Source organism: Hippopotamus amphibius, chromosome 8 (genome assembly GCF_030028045.1).
Source record: "Hippopotamus amphibius kiboko isolate mHipAmp2 chromosome 8, mHipAmp2.hap2, whole genome shotgun sequence".
NCBI classification, from domain to species: domain Eukaryota; kingdom Metazoa; phylum Chordata; class Mammalia; order Artiodactyla; family Hippopotamidae; genus Hippopotamus; species Hippopotamus amphibius.
In genome coordinates this window covers 132,556,794-132,571,155 of record NC_080193.1, presented here as the reverse complement: position 1 = coordinate 132,571,155, position 14,362 = coordinate 132,556,794, and the positions used below count along the sequence as shown (strand labels likewise).

General features: G+C 39.5%; 1 protein-coding gene across 4 annotated transcripts in view; it reads right to left on the bottom strand.

Annotated features, from left to right (window-relative positions):
- The window catches only part of GPD2 (glycerol-3-phosphate dehydrogenase 2), a 131,140-nt gene that overhangs the window by 83,237 nt on the left and 33,541 nt on the right, over window positions 1-14,362 (bottom strand). The gene's annotated exons all lie outside the window — the stretch shown is intronic.

Below are 14,362 nucleotides of genomic sequence, written 5' to 3'. Positions count from 1 at the left end.
CCCCTTTCAAGTCCAGGTATCTTCCCTCTCTTCTATACTGAAATGATATCCTCCTACACTTCTTTACACAGTTACCGTTCCTCCTTCCAAGTCATTCTCCATACCACAGCTGGCGTAATCATTTAAAAACCCAAATAATGCCATTTCCATGTGTAAAACCCTTCAAGAGCTTTCAACTTAAGATACAAGGTAAGCATCTTTAGTTTCTAAGATTCTTCATAGTTTTTCAGAGTAGCTTAAATTTAAGAAAGAAATGAACAATACCAAGTGCTGGTGGTAATATAACACAATTAGAACTCTCATATTGCTGATGGAAGTGCAAAATAATCCAGCCATTTTCCATTCCTCAAATAGGAAAACAATCTGAGAGTTTCTAAAAAGGTAAACATACACTTATCATACAACCCTCCTGCCCCCCACCAGATGATTTACTCAAGAGAAATCAGAACCTGTGCTCACACAAAAACATGCAGGCAAATCTTTACAGTGGTTTTATTTATAATTGCCAAAACATTAGTAAAAACTCAAACAGCCTTCAACTGGTGAATGACTAAACAAACACTGGTACATCCATGCACTGGAATAATAACAGGCAATAAAAAGAACAAATTACTGACAATCACAACAACACGAATGGATCTCGAAAGCATTATGCTAATAAGTCATAGGTTGGGAAGTTATGGCTTTCCACTCAAAGCTGGCTGCTACCTCTTTTAATAAACAAAGCTTTATTGCAACACGGCCACACCCAATCATTCATGCCTAGTACAAGACTGCAATAGCAGAGTGGAGTAGCTGCAACAGAGAAGGTACGGCCTGCAAGCCTAAAACGTGTACTGCCTGGCCCTTTACGGAAAAGTTTGCCAATCCCTGTGCCAAGTGGAAGAGGAAAGACTCAGAAGTCTACATAGGGCATGATTCCACTTACATGATATTCTGTGAACACCAGAGTACAGCGTCAGAAAACAGATCAGTGATTGTCAGGGTCTGGAGATGTGGTGGGGAGGACTGACTGCAAAGAATATGAGAGCTTTTGAGGATGATAGAAATGTTCTGTATCTTGACTTGGTGGTGGTTATATGACCGTAAGCTCTTGTCAAAACTCACAGAACTGTAAGTTATAAAGGGTGAACTTCATTGCATGTAAATTACACCCCAAATTATACCTCAATAAATTTAACTTTAAAAATAATAAGTAACCATGTACACAGCAATTATGTGCCAGGCATTATTATTAGGGTTTCACTTCTTTCACTCACTTAATCCTCACAATGACTCTGAGTTAGGTACTACTATGATTTCCATTTTACAGAGGAGTAACTGAGACACAGAAGGTAAGTACTTTGGCCTATGATTATACGGCTGGTAGATGGTAGAGCTAGGAATTGAACTTATTCAGCCTGGAGACACAGACTAAGTTTTATATCACTACAACATACTGATTCTACGTATAATTTGAGGAAAAATAAAGAAACCAGACTAAATAGTTATAATAGGATGAGATACCACCAATTGCTAAATGCAGAAAGTTTTGGGGTATTGTTTTTTTTTTTTTTTTTTTGGTATGGTTCTGTTGTGGAGGTTTTGCTGAACAGTCCTTCCAAAAATATATTTTTTAAAATACACGGCACTATTGAGGGTAATTTATTTAATTTCTGACACTACATTTAAAATAACATTTTATTTTTCATAAAAGCTGGAAAGTGCTGCAACTGAGAAGCTAAGCATCAAGTTTATTTTAGAGGCAGTAAACACAGCCTAAGGCCCTCCTTATAATTATGACAAGAGAAAGACTCATTTCGACTTCATATGGCTTTGAGTCACAAAAACACATCTGCACTCTACCTTCTCTAGAATCTGTTGATTGAGGAGAAATAAGAGAAAAGCAGTAGGAATAGAATGGTAGTGGTAAGTAACAGCACGCTTTAAGAGGCCTTTGTGCTTCAAGTCTTCCCAGACCTGCTAATCAAACTCCCCAGAAAAACTAATCAAGGCAGTTTGATTAAACAAGAAACTGGGAGAAAGTCTCCATTATAGGACTAATCCAGAAATTCTGGGAGAAGCCTTGGAAAGGCAACATGCCCTGAGAAGACACCTCACCACCTCATCCAATCACTGTGTATTGGAGGCCCTCAAGGATTCTACAGACTGGAGGACAAAACAAAAAGATAAAGAGGAAATTATAATATTGCTTAACAGGTAGATTAAAGATAGAGAAGAAGCTATAAGAGCCATGGGAGGCATGATCCAGACCTGAGAAGGTTTCCTGGAAACCACAGCTAATCAGGGCAAGAAAGACGAATAGACATTAGCTGGGTGAAAATACCAGGAAAGGAAATAGGCACAGCATGTATTAAAACCAGAAGTCATTGTAGTGAATTGGTCAGTATACTACTTTCTTAAAAACATGACTTACACATCCAATATTTAAAAAGCATCCTCCGTATCTGTGAGTCTATTTCTGTTTTGTTACATTCATTTACGTTTTTCAGATTTCATATATAACTGAAAATATGCAGTATTTGTCTTTCTCTATCTGACTAATTTCACTCAGTATAATACCCTCCAGGTCTATCCATGTTGTCACAAACGGGAAGATTTCATTCTTTTTTTATGGCTAAGATTTCACTGCATATACATACCACAACTTTATCTATTCATCTGTCTGTGGACACAGGTTGCTTCCATATCTTGGCAATTGTAAATAATGCAGCAATGAACACTGGGGCGCATGTATCTTTTTGAATCAGTGTTTTTGTTTTCTTCAAATAAATACCCAGGTCACCAGAGGGGAGAGGGTGGGAGCAGGGGAGAAACAGGTGAAGGAAATTAAGAAGTCCGAACCACCAATTATAACATAAATAAGTCACAGGGATGTAATGTACACCACAGGGAATATAGTCATTAATAGTATAACAACTTTGGTGCATAATCTATAAAAATATCAAATCACTATGCTGTACACCTGCAACGAATATAACACTGTGAGTCCACTCTACTTCAATTTAAAAACAATATAAATAAATAACAAAAATTACTATATTTCACATAAAAATTAGGATTTCTATCTGGGATCAATATGCTGAAACTGAACAGCAGCCGCTGCCCCTAGGCAGGGCTTGTGCACCCTTGTTAGCCCAGGATTCCCACTCACTGGCTTCACACGTGCATTGCAGCAGTCTGGCCCCTCTAGGCACGTAAGTTTGCCAAGCCTGGCCTAAAGACAGGACAAGCCCAGCACTATCAGATTCAGGATCTAATACCTAATTCAGCCACTGATGTTGGAAGAAACGAGAGCCCAAGATACAAAGCAAACTGCCCTGAGCCTGGCATTAAGTCCAAGCACGGCTCCAAAACAAAAAATTCTTACCTAACATTTAATATCACTTTGATGGTACTTCTGATTATATTTAATTATGATGGCCTGTGGGGAAGTAGGTGGGTTTTTTTTAACTTGTAAGCAAAGGTTCCGCTACAGTTTAAAAGGGTAAAATTCCTCCAGCATTCTGAGAGCAAACATACAGCTTTTGTCAAAAGACTGGCACATAAAACACCTACATAGAATCGAAAGCCAAGTTCATAATCTTTGAGAGTTTACATCCCAGAGAACAGAATGGGATTCAGAATGAGATCAGTTTTACTCTGTCTGTACACCATTAGACTTGCAAATTAAAAAAAAAAAAAATATCCTAGACATTTGCAACTTCGGGTGAGACCGAATACAAGATATAATAATTAGTGTCTATTTCTGAAAGAAGTGCATATTTAAAGAACACAGGCAATTAACAACCAGGTTGTCCTGTAATCATGTATAGTAATATCTGGAGAATAAAGTAGGGTTTCATGCAAATCACTTCTTACTGCAACTATCACTCTTACTCGCTCATAGTATGTGACTGAATCATATATTGATAATGGAATCATTAGATTTAAGGGGAATTGCTTCATGTTTTGTTGTCACTGAAAAATAATATATTTCCATATTCCTGGAAAGGAAATGCAATAAGCATCTCCTTAGAATGAATCTCAAGATGTTTCAGTGACCTTTCACCTCCTGAATCACTTTGTGATTCTAAACAATGGTGTTTCCTCTTATACTCACAGGACAGTAAGCAACATTTCTCAGTGTAAATGTGCTGGGTGAGGGATTCATGATTACTCTGTAGGAAGAGTGGCTAACAGGTGCCAAATCATTACATGATAAAACTTTTTTATAGCTGAAAAAATAGGGAAAACCCTTTGGCTTTGTCTGAATCTATTTCAAATAAAATCACATCACTACATGATCTGAGGTTTGAGGCATATGTTTCATCAGTTTTCAAATATGTGTTTTAAAGACACAGAATACGTGTTTGGAGGTGTCCAAACTTGATACTGCTCTTCAATTCCAACAGTGTGCTGAGAATGAAAGGATCTGCAGTGGAGCCTGAGAGCAGGGAGTGCAGAGAGGGAAGAAGAGCTGCTGTTAGCCCACATACTAACAAGTTGGGTCCCTTGGGTCTCACAATGACACAGAAGGGAGGCATCCTTTGACCAATGAGGACACTGAGTTTTGTTATTCCCTGGGCAAGTAACTGAGACACTCAGAATCTGATCCCAGGTTTGACTCCAAATCCCATGTCCTCAGCTCTGCTAGGTTATGTTTCCCTATATGTGTGGGTTACCTAGGGCCCCAGACCCGCCAGCCTCACTGACACCAGCAAATGAGCAAGCTGCTGACGGTAGCCAGTGGAGTCGGAAATCCTAGGGAACCTGCTTTGCCCATGGCCAGCCACAACAGGCAGTGACACCCAGGGTTCCATGGAACAACACTTTTCGTTAAAAACCTCTCTAACACACACATTTGGAAAGAGATATAGAACAGAAATGGGGCTCACTCTCTCCCCATCCCTCTCAGGTGAATAAAACGCTGACCCAACGAGCCAAAGGACCATTTCCAAGCTTCACAATCCAGATGGCCCTTCGCTGCATTTTAATTCTATGTTCAAAAGAGTTTGGGGTATAATTTGTGATGCACGCTTTCCATTTCTCTGTGAATTATTTCATCAAATATATACATATTTATAATTTTTCTAGTTCACACTCACGAGCATGTAATTGGATCTCAGAACTTCTTTGTTGAAAAATCACACATTAGGAAATAAAGCAAGTAAAATTATTTTGCCTAACATTGCCTAACTTCTTAAAGCATCTATTTTCTTAATTTGCAAACTCTACCTAAAGGAGGCCTACCTAGCATTAACACAATTTAACTATTAAGCTGGAGAAGGCAACTAGTGGACTTTTCCCAAAGCACTTATAGAAAGTTTCCTCAGTCCCACAAAATCCCTGAAAAGTTTCTTAAAGAGGCCTTAAAATGGATAAATAGTTGAAAGTGAAATGCAAAGTCAAATCAAAATGAATGTCAATGTTGCTCAGTTAGCAACAGCCTAGAAGCTCACCAGCTGTCAACGCTAATCATAGCTCAGTCGTTGACTCACTGTGTGACCTATCGCAGCACAGTTAACCTCGCAGATTCCGTATGCCAGCAATAAAATAGCATCACAAACTCCTCGAAGGCCTGATGTGAGTTATAACTCAAAGATATTGCCATGGCCCCACTTTGGGAGCTAAGTGTTAAATAAAAACCAAAATTATAAGGAAGATGATAGGATGCACTTCAAAGAACATTTCCAACTCTGTCTGCATAATTTCAGTGCTTTAATGAAATATGCCTCTGAGAAATGGTTAACCATATAGAGTTAGTTAAGAATAGTTTCAACTGGTCTTCTGGAAAATACAGTGTATTCAGAATCCTCATCAAGCTTTAGATATCAGACACAGGCCCAACATATTCAGTTGTGTTTTTAGGAGAAAAACAGTTCTTCCAGGAATCTATGCACAAAGTTCTAAACAAGAGAAGAAATGAATGATACAATCTTTGGCACAAACTCTAATGATAAAACTCTCATCAAAAAAAAAAATACAGCTTATTTGTCAAAATATATTAGACATTAAAGTCAGGACACAGGTTTAAGGGCTGGATGCTTAGCACTTTTTCTCTTCTTCCAGAGAACACTCCTGGATTACACTTTCCACTCTCCCCTACATTTGGCTGGAAATGATCCAGTGGGTCAAACAGCCATATAACGTGGCAAAGCCACTAGAATAAAGGGACACAGGTCCCTGAATAACTGCAAGAAACAATTCCCAACCTATCCACACTGAAGTGTAATGGGAGCAAGAAAGAAACCTTCACCGTGAAGAGCCACTGAGCTTTGGGAGCTGCTTATTACACCAACGAGCTTACGACACTTAATACACAAATATGAGACATGTTTAGCATTACAATCCAAGATTTGCAACTCCCATACTTTGTACACAGTCCAGAATCTTCCTCTGACAGGTGAGGCCCCACCATTGATAGAAAAATGAAGCCACAGAGATAAAACTCCAAAAGGACAGATAAACAAATGCAAGCCCTAGCAAACCATGGTGCAGAGACACTTCCACCTTCATGTTTGATGTAATGCTGAGGCTGACAGCTCGCTAAGCAGGCAGATGAACCTTGAAGCCTATTCTTCAACCACCAGTCCCTTCTCCTCCTAAATATACACTCTTCATATGGTATCTAACACTACAGTTCCCACCTAAACATTAAAATCAACAAAAATGAAGACTGTTTAAGAACAGTTGCTGTTATAGCACTTTGTAAGATTTTTTTTTTAAGAGAAAGGCTGTTTATGACCTACGAAAAATGCCTCTGGAGATGGAAGACTATTTACTCAGAGAGAACAAACAAGTCTGGTAGCCAGAACTGCCTCACAAAGTTAAAAGCAATCTGGTGAGCAGAAAGCCAATGTGTCATGTGATAATTTCAGCTACATCAGTGCTCAGGAAGATTGCTACTGATCTCAAACCCACAGATACTCTTTAGCTTAGGAGCCAAAAGAATGTTTACAACTGAGATTAAATTCTTAAAGATACTTAGCGCATTCAAAAAACAGTTATATTCAATCAAAGATACTATTGAACAGTGATACTTAAGTAGAACTTTTACAATTGAAATTTTCTCAGTTGACATCATGTCCTAGAGGCTATGCTTATGATTTTAAGCATAATTTTTTTAAAAAAAATTTAGAGCACTTAGTTTTACAAAGAAAATTCCAGAGATTTTCCACATACCTCCTGCCCCTACGTGCACAATAGCCTTCCCCATTATCAACATCATTCATCAGAGTGGCACATTTTTTACCAAAGGTGAACCTACATTGATACACCATAATCACCTAAAGTCAGAAGTTTACTTAAGGGTTCACTCTTGGTGTTGTACATTCTATGGTCTTGGACAATATATAACACATGTATCCATCATCATAGTGTCACACAGAGTATTTTCATTGCCCTAAAAATCCTCTGTGATCTGCCTATTCATCTCCTTGCACACATCCCTGGCAGCCATGGATCTTTTGACTGTCTCCATAGTTTTGCCTTTTCTGGAATGCCATATGGTTGGATTCATACAGTATGTAGCCCTTTCAGATTGGCTTCTTCTACTGAGTAACATGCATTAAGGGTCTTCCATGTCTCTTCATGGCTTGATGGCGCATTTCTTTTTAGTGCTGAATAATGTTCCATTGTCTGGATGGACCACAGTTTATTGATTCATTCATCTACTGAAGGCCATCTTGATTGCTTCCAAGTTTTGGCAGTTACGAATAAAGCTGCTATAAATATCCATGTACAGGTTTTGGTGCGGACATAAGTTTTCAGCTTCTTTGGGTAAATATCAATTAGTGTGATTGCTGGACCATATGGTGAGAATATGTTTAGTTTTGTAAGAAACCACCCAACTGTGGTGTTCCAAAGTGGCTGTGTCATTTTGCATTCCCATCGATAATGACTGAGAGTTCCTGTTGCTCCACATCTTCACTAGTATTTAGTTGTGCTTATGACTTTGATTGGTTGTATTTATAATCTTGATTTCTCTTTGATTGGTTGTATTTATAATCTTGATTTCTCTTTGATTGATATTCATCTTAACTTCAAGCTTCTCTAACCTCTACCAGTTTCTCTGGCCAGTGGTTAACATAAGCAGCATTATACCAATCAAGAGCTTAGCTATTCTGGACTTCCCTGGTAGCGCAGTGGTTAAGAATCCGCCTGCCAATGCAGGGGACGCGGGTTAGATCCCTGGGCCAGGAAGATCCCACATGCCATGGAGCAACTAAGTCCCCGTGCCACAACTACTGAGCCTGTGCTCTAGAGCCCATGAGCCACAACTACTGAGCCTACGTGCCAAAACCACTGAGCCTACGTGCCACAACCACTGAGCCTATGCACCACAACTACTGAAGCCCACACGCCTAGAGCCCATGCTCTGCAACAAGAGAAGGCACTGCAATGAGAAGCCCGTGCACCGCATTGAAGAGTAGCCCCCGCTCTCCACGACTAGTGAAAGTCCACGTGCAGCAATGAAGACCCAACACAGCCAAAAATAAAATAAATAAATAATAAAATATATCTTAAAAAAAAAAAAAGAGAGAGCTTGGCTATTTAAAGAAACCTGATGTTGTAATTTTTTTTATTACACCAAACAAGGCTAGGTCTATTTCAAAATTTTTATATCCTATATCAGGGGAAAAGAAAGAAGTATAGTAGATACTAAAGACCTGCTAACGTGTCAGGTACTGTGACCATTATCTTGTATACTCTGAGTTGGTTAGTGCTTGGCAGGGGGAAAAGCCTGGGAGTAAAGTGACAGTGTCCTTACCTTATAAAGTAACGATTTCTGGAAACTTTCATAACCTGTGCACAATAACAAGCTCACCAAAACCCGGCCACATTTGTTTAACAGACACATTCAGGGAGCTAAATATCTTTTCATTTGAGGATCCATTAAAATAACCCCCAAAGTAGACTGTACTTTGACTAGATATGATCATTCCATTTTTTTTGCTGCTGCACCAATCTTATCTTTTGAATTTTGAGTCATTGGTACTTCCAATCAAAAAACCCTGGTTTATTAGAATCTCTTAAAAATAATGTATTGAGAGGGAGAAACTGAGATTAAAACAATGTTCTCAAAATTCCTATGGATTTTAACTTTCATGCATCAGTTTGCCTGTCATTAGCATAAGTACTTTTCCTCACAAAGGTAGTATGTTTACCTATAATTAAACTCACCTGACACTATCAACAACATTGCCACTACCATTTTTTTCATGTTCCCCTAATTACCATGCATAACAAAGTAAACTATAGCTTTTAGTAATCCACTCAAAGTATAATGAATTGCTGTCTCTTACAAAGTGAGAGGCTATTTTGCAAAGCATGAAGCTCCTGTCATTAACAAATATTACTACATCATCGGCTTTGGAAAGAACAAGTTTAATTGTATTTCTCTTCAAGCTAAATTCTGATTTACCCCCAAAAAACTAACTCACCACCCCCCTAAAAAGAGCTTTTTAAATTATTTCACCATTGAATTACAACAAATAGCACTGTACTATACATTTATTAATTTATCAAAAAGACTACTATATTTACATAACTTCTTAGAACATATCACCATATAAATCAAATCTGCCATAACTTATATAAGCTTAAATAGAAAAAAGAAAGAAAGAAAGAAACATTGGAAACTTCAAGGAATTTATTACAGCAGGAAGACAGTTCAAGCCAATAACTGAGGTTGTCTACCTTGTTACTGGCTCATCTTCAGATTAGGAACCAAGGAGAGGAGAAAACAGAAGGGTGTTTGTGTGACTGTAACCACTCTCCTGCAAGCTCAGATGAAGGACGTGCCATTTGCTACTAAACCTCAGTCTTAACACAGTGTCCCTGAACCCAAGGACCTCCAATGATGTGAGCAACTTTCTAACTACAACCACACTATTTTATATTCATATCACCTGGGAATAACACTTTTGGCAACTTTACTATATTCCAGGAATCCTCCCAGGCTTTCCTGCTCACCAACAGCCCTACAAGGGAAGTACCACTGGTCTCCCCATCTTGCAGACGGGGTAGAAAAGAGGCCCAGAAAATTTAAGAAAACTGCCCACAGTCACTCAGCTGTTCAGGAGCAGAGCTGGGTGTCAGAGGCAGACAGCCTGCAAAGACCTCCAAAGATCGTGTTCTTGTCCTTTCTGCTACATTTGCTGATGAACAGAACATCAGTGAGAATCACTCATTTCTTTGATTCTAATAATGTCACTCCTCACACTGAAAAGAGACTCCCTCCCTACGCATGGTGCAGAAAAAAAGAAAAAAAAAAAAAGGTTCACATCCGGGCTTTGAGAAAGCTCTCTGTGGTTCTCAGGCTTCACCTCAGAGCTGGCTCACAAAGCCCAGCACACCTCCAGAGTAGGTAATGGAAGGAACACGCCGAGCGCGTGGTACGTGAGAAGGCCACCCTCAGACCTAAATAGATCTTTGTTACATCAACCACACCACTGGGGTTGAAAAGAAGCCCACACTGTCACACCAGTTTCTAGCTAGGACCTAGAAGGTATGAAAGAAATGTGGAGTTTAAAATGTTTTTTTACGTTTCCAGAAAAAGGCCCTCTTAATGAAAAGACAAAAGCCGGAGGTGGCCCTCAGTTAAAACTTTGCAATCCTACCCTATTTTTGCCCCCATTCTTCCCGTCCCCTCTGAGGAACCCTCCTGCAGCCCTGACTGTAACGCTCTTCACCGCTGTTCCTCACTAAGGTTTACTGCCTCTGAAGCTACCCAAGGCCCTCTGTACTAATTTAAACTGTATTCTCCTACCAGCTTGGAATTAGAAAAGGAAGCCGTGGGGGGCAAAGGGGAAGCTGGGACAAAGTGAGAGAGTAGCACTGACATATATATACACTACCAAATGTAAGACAGATAGCTAGTGGGAAGCTGTTGCATAACACAGGGAGATCAACTCGATGATGGGTGATGCCTTAGAAGGGTGGGATAGGGAGGGCGGGAGGGAGTCACGGGAGGGAGGGGATATGGGGATATATGTATAAATACAGATGATTCACTTTGTTGTACAGCAGAAACTGGCACAACAGTGTAAAGAAATTATACTCCAATAGGGAGCTTAAAAAATAAAAGAAAGAAAGAAAAGAAAGGGAAGCTGTCCCACGAAGTGACACTTCCCTTTCACTAAAAAGGAAGGAAACTCTAGAAGAGCAAACTGTCCTGAAAGGAAGACTGGATGTCTTCTAGGTCCCTTCCAATTAAAAGTTTATTATTAAACAGACATACACTAAACAGTGAGTAGCAAATACCTCACTCCTGAAAATCTGTGCATCTGTGCAGGGGCGTTTGCTTGCTACATCCCTGGTGGGATTTACAATAGTGCTGGGAAGTTTACATCCCACTACTCAGCCCCCTGTTCCATGCCATATGGCTGGTCTGGGGAGAGGAAAAATCAAGACGGCTTTGTGGAAACTTAAGTCACCTACATGTGGGTAAGGAAATGAAAAGAGAGGGGAAACGGAATGAATAGGGAGCCTCTCCAAGACGACTCAAAAAAATCCTAGCATCACTGGAGGGAGCCTGGAGTGTGGATGCCATCTGTGGTCACAACCTCCTGCAAGTAGACACAGTCAAAAGCGGCCAACATTCCTTTCATCTTCTCTCCTCCATCAGCTTCCTCACTGGAACTGAAGATTTAGGTTGCCTAGCTCTAAATTTAATAATAATAACAACAACAGCTCTCTCCCTAGGCCATACTCTCCATCCTTTCTAAACCTGACCTTATTTATCTCAAAAGAAAAAAAACCTCTAGGCTTCATTCAGGTCCACAGTGGAGACTGTTCGCCACCGAAAAATGTAACATAAGTGTTAATAATATGCTTGCTTGAAGAAAAGCCACGCCACGAAGTAAAGTGGAACAAAAACATCCTTGCTATCGCCTCTAACCTCCAATCTGCCCCAAGAAATGCCAGAGTCTTCACAAATGTCTCTATTTCCTCACCTACAGTAGCTTTTATTCAAGCAAATGAGTAAAAGGTAAGTGGACCACATCTCAGTGGATTTCATCATGTTTTCCATTTAATCCAAAAGAAGTATATATAATAGTTTTCTTTCTGTTCTTTTCCTTGCAAATACAAGCTAATTTAAAAGGGTTTTGTGAGCTGACCTGGCAGCTAAACATTTACAGCACTATCCCGTCACCAAAGGTGCTGAAACAATTGACCAACTTTCAGAATCAACCCGTCTGTATTTAGAATACAACCTCTGCCTGTATTTTATGAAGGAAGATAGGCACCAGGAATATCAAATGAGCACAAGCTAGGGGACAGAGGAGGCAGAGCTTCGAGTGCAGGAATGCCAGTAAAATGTGCCTGAACTTCAAAGTCGGCAGACAGCTTCCTCAGCCATCAGTGCCTTGGACTTTCAACACCAACTTACTCTTAAAGGAGGACGAGTTATCGGTTGGAATCATCTCATAAAACTGGAAAAAAGATAAAAACACAACCCAATACTTTAAGCATTCTCTCTAGAAAAATAGAGCATGCCTAGTCACATGTAAGGTCACAGCTTCTATAAAATGTAGCCAAATAATGGGTATCAGGAGGCAGTTTTTTCTTGACTATTGAAGTCAGGAAAATTTCCTCCCCTAGAATGGCTCTGATTGGCAGGTATTCTCTGAGAGAGGACAGCTGAGGCCTGTGGTCATTTTATGTCAATGGCTCAATTCTGTTGGTCTACTCTCTCTCCTCACACACCACTCTCTCTTTTTTTTTGCCAATCCCTATGGCTACATCCAAAGCTGCTACCCACGGCAGTGGCTTAAAGGGACAGGAATCACCACAAAAGAATACACACACTTGGGCATATGTCTTATGCAACTCATTGATTGAATATGCCTATGGTGATTTTTCTCAAAAGAACTTGTCAGATTAAAATTATAAATGACTTGAAACTGCTGGTATCTGTTTCATTTGGCTATTAGGGTGGTGAGGATGTCTAACTTAGGAAGGAGAAAATGACAAAATGTCCCAGGAATCAATACACCCTTGTTTTGCTTGATTTTACTGACTAAAATTAACCCCTAACTTGATGGACTGGAGGCAGTATCGCTTATTCTATTCTGTGAAATAAAAGAGAAGTCAAACAACAGCAACAACAAAAAAATATCAGTATTCCCTAGGTACCCAGTTAAGTTATAAACTCTGAAATAGAACATGCTTACTATGGTTAACAGACATGAACCATGAACAAATTTAGCAACAACTCAACATATTAGATATCGTGACCTTTGGCACTGGTATTTTCCAGTCTCATTTCAGATAGCACTGGTAAAGATGGCAGAAGTAATCTAATCTGTTAAAGTCCATGTCCCAAACAGAATTGCATTTCTGAAATAGCCTGAGCAGAAACAACATCTTCTCACACTTACTTTTAAGGAACCAAGGAAACATTTTAAAAGAAATAGTGCACCAAGCATGTTCTGTGGGTGAGATTGAGCTTCAATAGCAAGTCAGTAATACCTGCAACATGTATACCTAGGGAACCCTTAAGAGTAATGTACTCACAGTTAAGAATGAAAAAAAAAGCGGCATTATCTAGTCAATACCGTCTATCTTTAGGAGGTAACACTAAAAATTAGCTTCTTTTTTATTTATAAGCCAGCAAGTTGATTCTTCCTAACATGTGTTTTTAACGTGGTATTTCCCATTCAGGACATGAGGCTCCAAGCAACATGGCTGGCTCCACCACACAGTAGCGCAAAGAAACAGAACAAGTACAAGAGAACCCAGGCAGGGCTTAAAGGTTCTCACAAATATGCAGGATGTGGGTAGTTCATAGATAGCCCAGCTACAAATAGCTTCCCAAATTCTTTCACCTCCGTCTCTGAATCGGGAATGTACCAACCAGCTGGTATCTCAAAATGCCCTAATGACATGGGGAAGAGGGAACAGGAGATTAGTACTAACCACTGAGGTTAGTATTTCAAGCCTGAAAAGAACAAAACCATTCACCAAAGTTATTTCCTGGCATCGATTTGAACTATGGGAAGGCACAGTTGTAGTACAAAGGGTAAAAAAAAAACAATGAAAATAAACTGAACACTTGAATTATTTGGAAACTTCATGCCAATCTCATTTTCATAGCTTTCTCCCACTAAGAATTTTTACCCACTATAAAGTAATAACACTACATAAACCTTTCAGAAATAAACCCAAGATTCCAAGTTGGGCCTTTTGTATAGGCTCTTTCTTTTCCATTTCCTTTCTCCGCTGCCTGCCTTCTAATAAGACAAACTCTTGGCAGGAACATAGAAGGTATCCAGACATTTGGATGAATTAGACAAGGAAAGTCTAAATGAATAAACCCTGGCACTCGGAAATGAAGCAGTCTTTTAAAACCAAAGAGCCAAACAGAGGCTAAATA